This window comes from Giraffa tippelskirchi, chromosome X (assembly GCF_054371585.1).
Source record: "Giraffa tippelskirchi isolate mGirTip1 chromosome X, T2T-mGirTip1v1.2.pri, whole genome shotgun sequence".
NCBI lineage: Eukaryota > Metazoa > Chordata > Mammalia > Artiodactyla > Giraffidae > Giraffa > Giraffa tippelskirchi.
Window position 1 is genome coordinate 124217915 of NC_137289.1, and position 18120 is coordinate 124236034.

At 37.7% G+C, this 18120-nt stretch overlaps 1 protein-coding gene and 1 long non-coding RNA gene across 3 annotated transcripts in view; both read left to right on the plus strand.

Annotated features, from left to right (window-relative positions):
- Positions 1-18120, plus strand: part of DMD (dystrophin) — a 2147259-nt gene that overhangs the window by 81402 nt on the left and 2047737 nt on the right. The window lies entirely within an intron of this gene.
- On the plus strand, positions 534-6041 carry LOC145535973 (uncharacterized). Its single transcript, XR_014075558.1, has 2 exons — positions 534-4877; positions 5022-6041. It is a non-coding gene; the product is annotated as an uncharacterized LOC145535973 (long non-coding RNA).

Here is an 18120-nt window from a genome sequence, read left to right on the forward strand (position 1 = left end):
TTCTGCCCTCAATCTTTCCCAGTTTGGGAACTTTTCCAATGAGTCGTCTGTTAGCATCAGATGACTAAAATATTGGAGCTTCAGCTTCAGCATCAATCCTTCCAGTGAATATTCAGGGTTGATCTCCCTTAAGATTGACTGGTTTGATCTCCTTGCTGTCCAAGGGACTTTCAGGAGTCTTCTCCAGCACCACAGTTCAAAGGCATCAATTCTTTGGCATTCTGCCTTCTTTATGGTCCAGCTCTGACAACTGTACATGACCACTGGGAAGACCATAGCCTTGACTATATGGATCTTTGTCGGCAGAGTAATGTCTCTGCTTTTCAACACACTGTCTAGGTTTGTTATCACTTTCCTGCCAAGAAGCAATCATCTTCTGATTTCATGGCCGAGCTACCAGGGAAGCCCTAAATGAGGGTTAAGAATCATAATAAAGTTATTTCTACAGGGGTATGTGTTTCCCTTAAGTGGTGCAAGTTTAATACATATGTGAGAACTTGCAAATTCTTATTCTTAATGAAATACCACTTAGCTGGAGAATCGTCTATTTCACAGGCAAAGTGATGCTTCTGAAGACAGTAGTTCTTGTCTTTGGCCCCCAGGTGTGGTTCCCTTACTTATGTGTGTATGTTACATGTGGAATCTGGAGCAAACATGTTGCCTATTTAAAGAAAACCAGAATTAGTTTTTTTTACAATACAAAATAGTGCATGTTCATTATCCAAAGTAGATAAGAAAAGCACAGTGAAAGTAATAGTTGCCCATTATTTTACGATTAAGGAATAGCTAGTGTTAACTGTTTGCTACATACATTCCTATTGAGAACTGTATGATGATAACTAACATTTATTGAGCATTTTATATGCGCCAGGCAGTTTCAGCGACTTTATCTGTTAAATATTACCCATTTATGCCTGACAACAATTTTATGATATAAGTACTGTTATACCGTTTTAAAAATGAGAAAATCAGTGCAATAACAAGGCGCAGTAACTTGTTCATGATCATCGTGCCAATATGAAATGGAACCAGGATTCTAGCCAGGCAGTCAGGCTCAGAGCCCAGGTTTTTAACCACCAAGAAATAATGCCTTTTTAGTATTATAATATATATACAATTTTGTAAGCTGCTTCAATTTACTTACTATGCCATATGTTTCCCTGTGTTTTAAAATATTCTGTAAGAATATGATTCTTTATTGACTGTCTGTAAATCTATCAATATATCATACCTGAATTATTTTAATTCCTATTTGATACATTTAGTCTGCTTCCAATTTTTCACTATGGAAATAATCTAGCATATTTTACAAAAATGTCTAAGTGGTGTATAGTGTTTTGGTGACATTAATATTTATTTAAATAAGCAGGTATTGGATGTCAGTGGTATACATATCAATATGAAGCATGCAGTAAATATTTGCTATATGATAGCTATGTCCCAGAAATAGTACCAGGAGGCAGTAGGGAATACAAAGCTGTGACAGAAGCCTTTCTATTCCTTAATACCTTCTAATCTAATGAAGAGAGATCCCTGTAAAACTGTGTGTTTCAGTAGAATGTAGATCTGTGTGTTGAGGAATGAATGGTGGGTGATGAAATTTCAACAATGAATGGAAATATCCTGTTAGGACTTATGATTATAGTAACCAGGGTAGATGATATGAGGAAACTAGTGTTTTAAGAAAACAAGTATGACACCACTGTAGAAATGTGGATATTTGTAAAGACTGGGACTTTACCCACTTAACTGGATTTACATGATCATTTCTAGGGCTTTTGGGTTAATAAATACTATATGTTACATTGCTCTTGTATAAATGATATGGCATATGGTTATCAGTTTATTTCATTTGCTCAGTCATGTCTGACTCTTTGCGACCCCATGGACTGCGGCATGCTAGGCTTCCCTGTCCATCACCAACTCCCGGAACTTGCTCAAACTCATGTCCATTGAGTTGGTGATGCCATCCAACCATCTCATCCTCTGTCATCCCCTTCTCCTCCTGCCTTCAATCTCCCCCAGCATCAGGGTCTTTTCCAGTGACTCAGTTCTTCACATCAGGTGGCCAAAGTATTGGAGCTTCAGCTTCAGCATCAGTCCTTCCAATGAACATTCAGGACTGATTTCCTTTAGGGTTGCCTGGTTGGATCTCCTTGCAGTGCAAGGGACTCACAAGAGTCTTCACCAGCACCACAATTCAAAAGCATCAATTCTTGGGTGCGGAGCTTTCTTTATGGTCCAACCCTCGCATCTGCACATGACTACTGGAAAAACCATAGCTTTGACTAGACGGACCTTTGTGAATAATGGTTATGCTATTAATCATATGGTGATTATAAATAACAGAATCTGTTCTTTTGGCTTACGATCTCAGATATAAAATAATAAGTTTAACAAATAGTTTTTCCCAGGCCTTGGAAGCATTGAAGTTTTCAATGTTCTAGGATATTTTCAAATAATCTCAGGGCAAATGAAAAGCAGATCATTATCTGAGACTGAACCTTGTGCAATATGTCTGTTGTATTTTTTTTTGTTTTTTGTTTTTTTTAACTCCAAGATCCTGGTGTTGCCTTCAGGGGTTATTGACTAGCCTTTAATTGAAGGCTGACTGAGTTAGAGTTATATATATATATCTCCGGTAGTTAATGGGGTTTGTTGCCAGGAAAATCCTTTTGCTTATCAGTGGGGAAGATTTTTGCTTCTATGGCTGGATTTAAAGGTGTCCCTCAAGATTCCATTACTCAGTTCATTGAGAAAAGCTTCAAGTTAAGGGAGGGTAGATTGGAGCTGTGTTTCATGAGGAGGCTGAAAGAAATAATAGCTCCCAAGTTGGTTCAAGTTCTTCCAGATGTTCACATTTATATGACAACTGAACACTTGGAGATATTCCATCTGGTGAGATTTCTGTGCAGAATTTCCTTCTGTACAATTCTGAAATGAGTTTTTTGGTTATTAGATGTGAAAATTAACACTGATCATCCACAACAAACAAGATAGACTTTCTTTCCTTTTGACTTGTAAAAGCAAAAGCTCCTGTGATGACTGAATGTATCATTTTCTGCTTTTTTTTCTTCAAACTTGTAGCTCCATGGGAAAGATTAAAGCAAAAGAACAGTAGTACAAGAAAAGTGGGCCATGAAAGATGGTGCTTAAAATCATAAGTAAACATGGACACACACTCACCACAGTGATATGATTAGAGAGACTAGACAGAGGCTGGCTGAAGAGCTGCAAAGGACTTGGCTTTCCGTGAACTTATTGACTGAAACTAAAGTTCCTCCCTTGGAGATAAGCTCAGATAGCTAAGTGAAGTCGTAGCATAGTTTGAGTAAAAGTATACCTTTCCAAGGGTACTGCTGAACAATCACAGCTGCTTCCTTTACTCTTGAAGGGAAGGCACTAATAACCTCTTATTTTAAATTGACTTCCATCGACCAATAATGCATCCCAGCTTGCTCTTTCAGGCACTGTATTGGGTAATGTGTTTACAGGCTACTATCATCATTTATCTTTTTGAAACAGGACATGGGTAGCTTACTGCTACTTGGAGGTGACTTTAGGAAACATGCTTTTCAAGGTGATAGTTTTAAAAAATGTGATTATTGGGAATAATAACTCCAGAGATAAAGATTTAAAGGGATTGCTTCCAATTTATTCAGCACGTAGCCAGGTTATTGAAGTTCTAGTTTTAGATCTGTGCATTCAGAGTCCACATTGTTCCCTGATGTATTGTACATTTAGGCTCTTACCGCCATATGTGGGCATTAAGTTTGCCTTCAAATCTCAATAGGAGTCTAACCTCTCAGAACAATTATTGTAGCCAGAACTTTCACAGCTCTACTCCTTGCCCTCACCACTACTGTTTCTTTAAAATCAATATATTGAAAACATGCTTTACTACAAGGAAGAAAACATATCTCCAACACTGTTATGGTGTTTTTCAGTTCAGAGGCTTAGCTTGTATGCATCATTTGATTTAATTTCCTCAAAAGCCTTGGGAAGTGTGAGTTATTATGTTATTGTCATCTTATTGTTGTTGCTGATAAATAGCAGCTACTGTTTATTTAGCACTGACTCTGTATCAGAACCTGTGCTGAACACCTTACAGTTGATCTGAATGATACCCTTAGGGCACTGGAATTAATATTATGCCCATTTTACAGATGATGAAATCATGGCTTAAATGGCATATCAAGTTTACACAGAAGGTATGTAGCAGAATTGCATTTCCAAGCTATTTTGTAGATGGAAACTAGTGATGCCAAAAGTTTAAATAAGCTACCCTAGGTTATAGAGTTAATTCCTAATACCCTCCAATTGCCACCTTAAACATTTTCCATTATACTATCCTGTTGATCCTAAATTGTATGGTGCTCTGGTAAGTAGACAAAGGAGCACCTCCACTGACCTAGAAGAGGACTCTTTTTTTTTGTTGTTTTTTTAAGAAAGCACACTTTTTTCCCAGTCCAACACTGGCAGCACAAGGTTGGGTGAGTAGAGTGTCAGTATGCATTTCACCCCCTACTTACCTCCCTTATACAAGCATCTTGGTGCAAAACATAATATGCAGGGCAATAACTAGAGGCCCTGGCTGTCCTCATAGAAACTAATAGGTGGCATTGCAAATAATATTGAGAAATATCAAAGAGAATTTTCTGTATAGGTATGTATTTTAGAAACTGTAAGGATATAAATTGTGTGCTTTACTAATTGCATTTCTAATATGCTCATGTTTTCCCTTCATCACTAACAAAAATGTTTTAACAAGATATAATCTGACAGCACTCATGCTAAAACTCCCCTGGAGCCAAAATGTGTCACTAGTTAAAATGACCCTCATCTTCACACGGAGAAGACAGTGGCACCCCACTCCAGTACTATTGCCTGGGAAACCCCATGGACAGAGGAGCCTGGAAGGCTGCAGCCCATGGGGTCGCGAAGAGTCGGACACGACTGAGTGACTTCACTTTCACTTTTCACTTTCATGCACTGGAGGAGGAAATGGCAACCCACTCCAGTATTCTTGCCTGGAGAATCCCAGGGACGGAGGAGCCTAGTGGGCTGCCGTCTATGGGGTCACACAGAGTCGGACACGACTGATGCGACTTAGCAGCAGCAGCAGCAGCATCTTCACAAGCCATTGAAGAGGAGTCGAGGATCTTTAATGAAGTGGGTTTTAACCACAGGGTGATACATTGCGCTGCCGTTATGTTACTGAGCTTGGGAATCATTTTTTTGTATTCATTTTCAACTTAGTACTATCTTCCTTTTCAAAATCGATTACTTTTAATTATATAGCTACCCTGGGCCTAAAGCAAATGTTGTATAACTTGGATGTGCTTTCCACGGAAGCACTGACATAGTAATAGATTTAATGTGCACCTAACTATAATAAGCACAAGAATTGCATGAGCTATAATGAGGACACTGATCATCAAAAAGAGTTTTTAAAAATGGCTGGGACTTGGGATGTTCCAGTTTGAGAGGCTCAGGAATTTTTAGTTTGGAAGATGTCTCATCAAACCTGAGAAACTTCGTGAAAACACACAGCTGATGAATTTGGAAGAGCTTGGTCTAACAGCACTCCTTAACCCTCTTTGGCACCGGGGACCGGTTTCGTGGAAGACAGCTTTTCCACGGGCCAGGAGAGGGGGGATGGTTGCAGGATGATTCAGGTACGTTATGTTTATTATGCACTTTATTTCTATTGTTATCACATCAGCTCCACCTCAGATCATCAGGCATTAGATCCTGGACGTTGGGAACCCCAAGGAATAATTTTCAAGCTTCGATAAACTTCAGGAAATTATAAAGGCTCAAGCCCCATCCTTGCTTTAATGAACTCAGGCCCCTGTGTTCTGTATTAGCTCTTCTCTTGATTGTTACACACCTAATTAACCCTGTATGCGAGACATCAAAAGAGACACAGATAAATAGAACAGTATTATGGACTCTGTGGGAGAGGGCGAGGGTGGGATGATATGGGAGAATGGCATTAAAGCATGTAAATTATCATATGTTAAAAAAAAAAAAGAAAACAATAGGTCTACGGGTACAGATTCTCAAATTTGGGTGCACCTTAGAATTACTGTTGTCTCCCACCTAGAGATTTCTTTTTTTTCTCTCTCTTATTTATGTATTGGGTTGGCCAAAATATCCATTTGGATTTTTTCTGTAGCATCTTATGGAAAAAAATCTGAAAGAACATTTTGGCCAACCCAATATTTGTTTTTCTTCTAGTTCTGTTGGCATCTAATTGACATACCACACCACGTAAAGTTGAAGGTGTGCAGCGTAATGATTTCACTTACATTGTGAAGTGATGACCACAGTAAGTGTAGTGAACATCCCTCATCTCATTAAAGAAATAGATACAAAATGTTTTCTGTGTGATGAGAACTCTTAGGATTTACTCTCTTCACAACTTTCCTATATAACATAGAGTGTCCGACTCTTTGTGACTCATTGGACTGTAGCTCACCAGGCCCCTCTGTCGATGGGATTTCCCAAGCAAGAATACTGGAGTGGGTTGTCATTTCCTTCTCCAGGGGATATTTCTAACGTATAATAGCAGTGTTAATTATATTTCTCATATTGTTCATAACATCTGATTTTGTTGATGCCCCTTAGGCATCAAGAGGTTGAAAAACTCCCCCAGGTGATTTTCAGTATCAGTGAAATTTGAGAACTGCTCATCTAAGGCCTTGCTGCCCAGTGTGTAGGAATTTGTTGGAAATGCAGAATCTCAGGTCTCACCAAGAATGACTGAATCAGAATCCACTATTCACCAAGATATCCAGGTGATTTTTATGCACGTTAACTTTGAAGAAATATTGGGCTAGGGATTTTAGCCATTCCTAATGAGCTTGGTGACTCCAGGAAACCACTCTGAACTAGTCTCCTCGCCTGTAAAATGGGTTTTATGATAACCCTGTCAACATTGAAGGCTCATTGGAGAAATTTGTGAATTGCAGTCCTGGAAACTCAGCTTAATTCCTAGAACAGTGCAGGTACTCAGGAAACCTCGTGTCCCTCCTAACAGACAGAGTTGCTGTGGCATTTTTCAGCACTGGTGGACAGAAGGCAAGTGAAGCGAAAAACTGTCAGCGATCGCTATCACAGGCCTTCTTATTCTGCTTGTCTTGATGAAGGTCTTTGTAGGTGTGAATTCAAGATGATTTTCATTAACTCAAAAGACAAACACTTACTAGACTCAAATATCTTCTTCTAAAAAAGTAAATCATAGCCACGTGTCCTTGAAGGTACCTTGGCCACCATGCACTGTTGTTTAATGTGATCAACTTAAATCATACATTGCCACCTATTCATACATGTTATCTTTAATTTTCCCTTTTAGATCTGAATCTGTTCTTTCTCTCCTCCTAAAGAGCTGATTTATTTCTACAAACTCATATATAGGGTTCCTTTTTTTTTTTTTCTCTTCAAGCCACTAGCTTCTGTAATTATCTTTTTTTTTTCTCAATTTCTTTTTCACCCCACCAAATATTTTCTCATTGTTCTTGTTCCACTCCTTGAACTAAGACATAGAACTGACTTGTAAACTTAAAGTTTACACCTGATTGAAAGGGTATGACAATACTTTGTAGTATAATCGCTTTCACCTTAAGAGGGAAGTAGAAATTTCTAATGGGATAACATAGACGATATACCCTCCGCTAATCTTTCTAAGCAGGACGACAATGAGTAATGATTACAGTTAATTAAGTTAGGCAACCTCCATTTCCATTCACTTGGCAACACTGCTAATTATGTGCTCATTCTACAAGGTTTCTTTAGTTCTTCTATAATTTGGATGCAGTACTCTTTGTAGGCAAGGGGATACAGTGCGATTAATGAACTTTTTCCCCACCAACACCTCCTGTTCTCCCAATGAAATCTCCACGTCCGAAAATTGAGACTAGAAAAAGGAGCAAGGGAGGGAAAAAAATCAGTCATGTTTTAACTTACTTCCAGCAAAGCACGTTTATAATTGCAGAATATTTTATGGTAAAGAAAGCAGTAACATTTAATTTCTCTGGGAGCTTTGGGAATTTATAGTTTACTTCAAAAGAAAATAAGTCCAGAACTTGGCCTTTTAAAATATAAATGATGCTTTACAGTGTAGGCTTTTGTTCATTTTAAATAACTCTTTATTTAGTACCTACTGTTTGCCAGGTCCTGAATCTATTAAGTGAAAGGGAGTAAGTCATAACTATGATTCCAGGTTTCTTTACCTGGACTTGAATCATTTTAACAACTTACTCTTTAAAGAAAACTGAGAGAATATGCAGCTCTATTGGATACATTGTTAATGAAGCACCTGAAAAAAATTAGTTTATGTGCTTTGATCAGATGGGGATTGACATACTTAAGAGTTTTATTTTTAATCTGAAAATCCACTTCAATCTTATGCTCTGGGTAAACAGTCATTACTCAAGGCTGGCACGATTCTGTACTTTCAAGAAACAAGATTCAAGTTTTAACTTCAAATATAATCTCGAGTAAGTTATTCATGTTCTTCCTTTCTATTTGAAAAAAAAATCAAGGTTTACCTGATGAATTTTTGCTTCAGTCTTTAATAATCTCCATTTGCTTTGAGAATTAACTTCTGCATTGTGGGTTGTGTTTGTTTAAGATTACTTCAGATTTTAGAGTTGATTTTTCAAGATATATCTGGAGAAGGTATTTGGCTGGCAAATGCCTTTATTTGTATATTTTCATAGGATGTTCAAGTGTGTTTGGAGTAGCACTGGGCATTTTTAGAGTTTAGGTTTTTTTTCCTCCTAGTATCACACAGGTGTGCAACTTTACAGGTCCAGGCCCCTCTTCATGTGTCTTCCTTTCAGCTTCTCTTTTATAACATCAGTTCATGTCAATGAGTACAGTGTTGAGTTCCCATGAAGACTAGACAAAAGATACAGGTGTCCTCATAATAATCAGCTCCTTTAATTCTCCCCTCAAGTTTAGGCTTCAGTCTCAGAGAAATCCTATATAAAGCAGGCGGCACGGTTATTACTAGAGGAACTGAGGTGACTGACGAGAAGGAAACATAATCAGGTAGATTGAGCCTGTGAGGGAAGAAACCATTTCTGGGAGAGGGGAGTGTTTGCAAAACGCTCTCTGTGAATCTGAGAAGAACACTTCACTTTTCAGGGCAACCCGTGTAGAAGAAACAGGTGCAAAAAGATTGTGTATTTGTCTGCTTTTTGAAGCTGGTCAGAGATCATATACTTGCTGTTTCTGTTCTTGGCTGTGACTCCCCCTCAAGGTTTATCAGACCCCATAGAATGTGTAAGAGAAAAGTACCAACAGGGAAATCAGTAAAAAGCTTTTCCATGAAGGTATAGGAAGTCACCGAAGAATTTGAAAAGTTTGAGGTCTCATCCGGTAAGTAAAAACTGCAGATAAATGCCACAGCCATTCAGAAGAATGATAAATACCCCAAGCATTTGGAAACAGGCTTCCTCCAAGGTGACTCTTTTAGTCAGTTTGCAACCTCTAGGATAAATGTGGATCACTTCTATTCCATATGGCTTTCTCCAAAAGTTAAACTGGGGCTTTTTTTGTGAGGAACTGACAGAAGGGGTTTAGCATCAAGGATCTATAGGAGAATGAAATGAGAAGGAACCCAAATTCTGCTTTTTGGGTAATGGCTTTTATGAACTTGATCTTCAGAAATCTCAAATTATCTCTAGTATGAAGAAACATGAAAAAAATATGACCCAGACCTTAGTGAGTAAACTGTAATATTTCAAATTCAGTTTCTAAGGACCTAGACTAAATCTGTAACTTCATTGGAAAACTAATGTGAAAAATTTTTGTCTTAGCAGTAGAAACACCTATATGTATAGAGAAGCTTTCAAGGAATTTTTGTCAAAGAAAAGGAAAAAAAAGGTTGTTGTGAATAGTAATTTAGACATGGTCAGACATGCACTACTTATTAGGAATCAAACTGGGACACTGGTTGAAAACAATAATTATAGACTGCCTAATTACCTGAAATATTTAAGAATAATATTAAAGATAAAACATTATTACTAAATGCTAGCTTTTAAATAAATAAAATGTGCCATGATTAATAAAGTTATCTGTTTTTTTTTTAATTGTAAGGTAGCCTAAAATTCTAAATTAGCAAAAATGCTTTCTTGGTATATACAAACTTTGTATTAAAAGTACATTAATTCCTAAGTTGTTATAATTTTATCAGGATTTAAATCCCTTCTACTAAGATTTTCTATCATTAGGAAGGAAGATGGCTAGTTTTAGGAGGAGGGCAGAACTGGAAAAATTGACATTAAGTAAGTCTTTTTAAGATTATGAATTTATAGTAGGAAAACAGTCCAAAGTTAAAAGTCTTTTTGGATCTCAAGCAGTCCCAGAGCCTGATTTATAAGGAAAGCTACCCACTTTTGCAAGTCTTGTCTCTCGTTTACTCTGAACTAAGTGGTTGCCATTTCTCATTTACTGATTGCCTTTGGTTATTCTCTTTCTAAAGATTTTCTTTTATTTTCATATTTGTGTTTTATTCATTAGACAGATTGTCCTGAAGTACAGAGGCCAGTTCATGGTTTATGAGTTCAAGCTGAGCTGAATATAGCTAAGCTCTGTCTTGCTTGACATTTCATCAAAAGCTGTGTTGATTTGCAATGTTTACCGACCTATTTATTGAACCCTCACAGCTTGAACTATGCCACCAAGCTTGCTGACATTGCTGAGATTATGTCTAAAATGCAGGTACAAGTCAGGAGTTAACAGGGAAAGAGAAGAAAGAAGTGAAATAAGAAAAATAAGTTAAAAACAGTCCTTGACCTATTTAATAAACTAGGCTTATATAGTCCTTGATTTACTTATCTGGTTATTTCCTTCAAAGTCTCATGACATAGTTTTTCTCCTTTGATCTTCACAAAAACTCTGGAAGAAGATACACTAGAGCCTTGGTTCTCAGCCTTAAGTGGGCACCAAAATCCCCTAGAGGGCTTGTTAAAGCACAATTTCCCAGGCCTCACCCTCAGAGTTTCTGATTCGGTCTTTCTGAGGTGTGGCCCAGGAGCATGCATTTCTTAATGGTTTCTCAGGATATGTGTGGGAAACCATATTTTGAGGACTACCGAGGAGATGAGAAGAGTCTCATTTATGAATCAGAATCACCAAGATTTAAATAGTTTAAGAATTTGGCTCATAAAGATTTATCCAATTGGAGGTCATTCTTCATGGAGGAAATGGACTCATGAGAAATTGGGAGAATGATGAATTGCCAAGGATGACTGGGCTATCAGAGTTTGATGGGAGATGAAAAGCTTAAAATAAATCCTGCTCTCTGAAAGTTTACATTTTTGAAAAGGACAAAAGATGTATGAATTTAACTCATGCAGTGCATACAGTAAGAGTTCAAGAAATTATCAAGGAATGGGATTTGTGTGTCAAGTGGGCTTTCCTGGTGGCTCAGACAGTAAAAAATCCACCTGCAATGCAGGAGACCTGGGTTCAATCCCTGGGTTGAGAAGATCCCCTGGAGAAGGGCATGGCAACCCACTCCAGTATTCTTGCTTGAAGAATCCCTGTAGACACAGTAGCCTGGTGGCCTACAGTCCATGGGGTCACAAAGAGTCAGACATGACTGAGTGACTAAGCATTAATCACAAATAGTAGGGCCTCAATAAACTTCTTGTTGAATGAATGAAAAAAAAATTGGGCTCATGATCACTGTTAGCAACAAAACACTTACTTCCCCTCTCTTAATCTAGTTAGTTACCTGAGTTCTTTCTATACATTGTTTAGAGAAGTTTCCCATTGCGCAAGAAAATAAGCACCCCTCACAGCAGTGAGGTATTTGTTAAATTAATGATTAGCACATTAAAATATTGAATACCTATTCTTGAAAATTATTACCCTATAAGAAGTTAGTAGTAAAATTATTAAAGTTGATCATCAGTTCTCAAATATGTAAAGAACCCATTTTAATTACTCTTTTGGTTCTTATTGCCTGAGATACCTCCATAAAGGATTTAGTCTATGACACTTTTAACAAAATGAAACCATGATCCAATTTTTATAAGCAGTTGCATCTATAATGTGTGTCAAAGTCTCCCCTTTGCAGTCAGTAAAAAGTAAGATGTTTTCCAACTTACCTTACTGAAGCTAGAGTTTGGAAAGTTAAACCATGATAAGACTGGATATTTTACTTAATTATAATGCTTGATAAAAACTAAAATATATCTTTTTATATGCTAAAATATATATTTTTTGAATGCTCAATTGAAGTATTCAAAAAATTGTTAACGTTTGCTGTTTTTTTAAGTTATATGCTCATTTGTCATGGTCCATTTCTTTCAGTAAAATTTAAGGTTTGATACATTCTAATGGGATACAACATTTAGATTAAATGTATAATATGGATAATTGACTTCTAATGGAATTTTATCTACATGTTCATAATGTAGAGTTGGGAGTGGGCAGGCCTTTAAGGAAGTAGAGATGTTCATTAAAACCATGTTATCATTTATCAAATAAAATACCATTTATTTCAATTTTAGAGTATATTATTTTTGTTTAGTCTTAGCTATCACATGCTACATATTTAGGCTCCATAAATTATCAGGACTAGGAAAGCATTTTCATGTTATTTTAATTCAGATATTATTCTGAATTGATGAAATGAAGGTGAGGCTTAGAAAGCAAATGTACCATATTTCTGATGGTACATTTAAATAATACATTGAATGATTTATTTTGGCCTGGCTCTCTTATTAGTTTATTATTTTTTTACTTTTCCACTCATGTTTAAAGCAACTCATAATTACTAAAATACAGAATATTTGTCATGAAAAGTTATTTTTTATTATGAAAATGAAACCATCTTTAATGGTGTTTCAGAGTATAAATTTGAGAAAAAGGACTAGCTCTGTACTTGATCTCTCATATCCTTTGCCTTATATCACTGAATTCTTAGCACTTAATACCTACCTGGAATGCAATGAACATTCAATAAATTAGCTACATAGAGGAAGGAATGAATCCTATAGATAAATTTGCCCAGGAAAAAAAGAGGGGGCATTTTTATTTTTACTGCTATTTGTTTTGGGTCAAATGAGTAATATCTATGACATTTTATCCTGATAGCTATTAGATCATTAACTGAATGTGAGAACAAAGGGCATTTTAGTGTTTTGTTTTTGTTGTGAATATTGAATTCCTTTGACAAACTCTTTTTAGTCTTTCAGGATACAATCATCTATTCACATTTTCTGTTTCCTGATTCCTCATGGTCAGGCCAAAATTATATCTCTTCAGTCACACACACACACACACACACACACACACACACTTTATGTGTTTTATTTTGGACCAGCACCCGAAATTTTGAAATTGACATGGAAGTTGAAGGAAGGGAGAACCTGAAATAGATGGATTTTTTTTTTCTGGCCAATCAAAATTCAGCCTATTTTAGACAAGGTATTGCGAATATGGTTAAGAGAAGGAGAGGAAGAGAAATGAAAGAATTGGAGGGAGAACCCCACCTGCGTGTACCTTCTTAGACTACTTAAAAGGTGCCAAAAGCAGAAGAAATAGTTCTGCTTTGCTCTACTCCATATTTTAAGACTCAGGCCAAGGTTGAATATGAACCTGTGGAAAAGTTCTTTTAAATTAAACTCAAGTCACTTGTAAAATAAAATATGTGAAGTTTTCTTTTTTTAATTAAGAGTTAGATTATGTCTGTATAATGAATAATGACCAAGAGATGCCAAAGTTCTCACAAAATTACCAGGAAATCCAGACAAATCCCTTTCCAATAAAAATGAGCACCACTGGTGTCTAACAAGGCTTTTTGGAAAAAGAGTAAGGAGGAGAAATCTTGACTATAATTAAGGATAATGATATTATCTATTATAGCTAGCTGCATTAGATTATTTGACTTCAAAGATTTTTGATAGAAATATTTTCAATATGAATTAAGTTAAGAAATATATACTGAGTACATGGCTTCCTGTAGAGAGTATCATCTATCCAATAGGTTATATTATTTAACTACCTTTGAAATTGTAATTGTTAAACTAAACCAAACTAAAAATAAAGAATACCACATGTGAAGCCATTCCAATGAATAAAAATATTTCTGAGTGAACTAGCCTGCTGTTCACATTTGTTTACAGTTATGCTTCAGATATTATTTACCAAAATATTGACAGACTCCTGCAAGCACAATTTTTAAACACCTACCTTGGAGATTCCCAGAACCCTGGAAACATTTCTATTGGTTTAAAAAAAAATAACCCACAAAAGAACAATTAAAAAATGCTTCTACTCAAGACCGGCTATAGCACAGACTAAAAGATTCTGTAAAGAGGATTTTGAAACATGAATAGCTTTTGTGGTTCAGGAATTTCCAATTAACCTGTTCTTAAGAGTCTGCAAATTTAAACAAACAAGAAAAAATTGAGTACTGAGTAGAAATTGTAAAATTCAACAACAACAAAACATTCAACAGATACTGGCTTAGATTTGAAAGTTTGGGAAGCAGTAGAAGGTAGTGCATGTTGATTTTAATACTATTGACCAACCTAAAAATATATGAAACACTTAACACATTTTAGTCAACGGAGTAAAACGTTTGCAGTTTGCATCGGCCAAATCACCTGAAAAATGTGTGTGTGGGGGGGTAATTTTCCAATCTTCAAATAAGGGGGTTTGGCTAGATGATTTATGCTGCTGCTGCTTCTTAGTCGCTTCAGTCGTGTCCGACTCTGTGCGACCCCATGGCCTGTAGCCCGCCAGGCTCCTCTGTCCATGGGATTCTCTCGGCAAGAATACTAGAGTGGGTTGCCATGCCCTCCTCCAGAGGATCTTCCCGACCTAAGGATTGAACCCCGGTCTCCTGCATTGCAGGCAGAGTCTTTACCGCTGAGCCACCAGCTAAGCCAGATGATTTATAAGGTCCCTTATATAACTCACAACAGTATTTCCTTCAAGAAGTATTTCAGCAGAAGGGAAAATTAAATGCCGTCCTAGAAGGGAAAGATGTTGCCAATGCTGACACCCTGCTCCACGTCTCCTTGCCAGGTCAGCGCAGGTCCTCGCTCACCCACCTCAGGAATTCACGTGTCTTGCCCTGCTGCTCTGCCTGAGGGCTTCCTGCAGCACCTCAAGAACTTGCTGGCTGCATACCGAAGTAAACCAGAACTACTGGGCTGAGGGCAGGGTGGGAGTAAATTCACCAGGAGCAACCTTTAACTACTAGGGCCTGTGGTGTCCTGGGAAAAAGTACCCTACCTCTTCATCCCCTGGCAGGACAATTCTGAAGTCTGCTCTTCACTTCTCAGAGTGGGTGGGGGGAAGGTTTGAACCCCAGTTGCCCCCAGTAGTAAAATGCTCAGTAACACACCCTTTAATGTCTCCTCCCCCTTCTCAACCTCATTTTCTGCACCTTCTCACTTGTGCTTTCTGAGATCAGTTGCTAGATAAACTACCTGCACCCTAAGTCCTCGCTTTGCTGTCTATTTGGGGATCTAACAGAGTGATAGTAATAAATTATTAAACATGCTCAGAAAAAAAAGGAAAAAACACAGGACAAGGATACTTCAGATGACAGAAGGAGGGGGAACGCGTGGGAGCTCATACCAGATGATTTTACTCTGTTACTTGCTCTGTTGAGTAACTAAAAAACAGTCATCCATCAGGATGGAGCAGGAGTTGGAGAGGAAGGAAATAGTTTGTGATCCTGAAAAGCATTGGGAAGGAATAGAGGAGCTTCTCTAGAAAATGTGCCAGAGTGTCACGATAGGTGAACGAAAGGCTCATGGAATGGCAGAAAATTTAGATCACATCATCCATATCTTTGGATTTCGTCCTAAGTTAAGTTACCCTTAAACACCCCAACTTGACTTTGCCACTTATGCTTTGGTTCCTTTCTACTGATTTCATGCTCTACAGAGCGTGCAGAGGGATCTTTTCAAAATGGAAACCAGGTTGTGTTGATTGCTAATTCAAGATCATTATTATTCTGAGAAATCCAATTCTTTCCTGCTCTTCTGCAGTCTCGCCACCCTTCAGCCACCCTGACCTGCTCTCATCTCTCACATGCCAGACTCATTTCTGCTATTGAGTCTGCCTGACATGCTTTCCTTACCCAACTTCTATCTGCTTTGATTAGTGCTGAATACATAGTACCAAGCATATTGTCAGGCACACTGTCTTAATACATATTTGCTGCATCCATAAATGAATAACAATACTAGGCTTTGGTTGATGCTGGATAAATAGTCATTTACTGAGGCACAATCTCTACATCATTTGATGTTTTACTAGCAAAGAGAAGTAGACATTCAGGGAAAGAGACAGTAGTTATAATTTTGGATTTTGAACTGGGGAAACGTATGTATGTATATAGGAAATCCCGGTTGATTCCTGGGTCAGGAAGAGCCCCTGGAGAAGGGATAGGTTACCCACTCCAGTATTCTTGTGCTTCTCTGGTGGCTCAGGCGGTAAAGAATCCACCTGGAATGCAGGAGACCTCTGTTCAATCCCTGGATTGGAAAGATCCCCTGGAGGAGGGTATGACAACCCAGTCCAGTATTCTTGCCTGGAGAATCCCCATGGACAGAGGAGCCTGGCGGGCTACGGTCCATGGGGTCGCAAAGAGTGAGACACGACTGAGCAATCAAGCACAGCACATGTATGTATATCTATGTATCTATCTATATGTATGATAGTCTGAGATGTTGTTCTTTGTGTGTGACACAGAAGTAGTCAGTTGGAGTCCAAGCTAGGCTGGATATTGCACCATGGATTGTGTGAAATGAGAGTGAGAGATGCTAATAGTCAAGAGAACAAGCAGTTGAGTTTAGAGTTAGTGTCAGATACAGAAGTTATAGTTGGTGCTTGTTTTAGTGGGAAGCCCTTCCATATCAGTGAAGAAGCATGCTGAGAAAACTCAAACAGTAAATGTAGCATATTATTGTGGATAAGGAGATTGACATAAATGGAGTACAAGTTAGTGTTATAAAGTGATGTGACACAAGGACAAATAGACAAGTTGGCTTGGTTAATGTAATACCCACGATACAAGTAAAGCTACACCGAGATGGCTCAGCAATCCTAACGGCGAGGGACTTTGGAGGGCAGCATATCAGGTTATCACATGCCAAAAATATTTCATTTCAGAGACTTCAGTTTTCTCATTAATTTTATCACTAATCCATTCATTTTCAAAATGTATTTCCGGATTTCACATCAGGTTGACTTTAAAGCTTATAGGCAGATGAAGATTTCTTTTCCTAGCACTGAGTAAGGCAACTGATCCTATTCTGTGCTTAAGAGTGAAGCAAGCTTATGTTAGCTGTGCAAGCAGGATTATTAAATAACCAATTACTATTCAGACTGTGTTACATTCCTTAAAATTACTCGAGCACGAGTCTTGAACTTGTTCAACCTGAACACATCTGATACCCTCAGCCAAGTAGGGGATGTAAATTAGAGAGCTTCTGGCTTTACTAGGGTGGAATCAAGCATATTTTTCCCCCTTAGGGCCCCATGACTAATGACCTGACTTGTCTAAATTTCAAGAATTGTCAGGTCTCCAATGGTAAGCTTGCTTCATCCTGTCTGCTCGTTTTGTCTCATGGTATCTGATGGTACCAAGGACATTTTGCATGCAAATTTCAGCAAGTTGAGATAATCCATTCAAAATGGATTTTCTTTCCATATTCAATTAGGAAATTCTATTCTATTCCAGACATCCTAGAAATGTTTTCATGATAAAAGTGTCTCATTCTCAATGACACGTGGAAATTAGAGAAGTAGGTAATGGTTTTGTAACCAGGTCATGTGGGAGGAGGTCTAACTCCCATGCTTATTTGTGTACCTTTGAGGCCATCATTTATCCTCAGCAGCTCTGTTTTCACATCTAAAACAGAATAGATCTTAAATGTTCTCACTACACACACACACACACACACACACGCAAATGTTAACTATGGCAGGTGATGGATATGTTCACCAACCTTAGTGTGGTAAACATTTCACAACATATACACATATCACAGCATCACGTTGTATACCTTAAACTTTGTCTGTTGTTTAGGCACTAAGTCATGTCTGACTCTTGTCACCTCATGGACTATA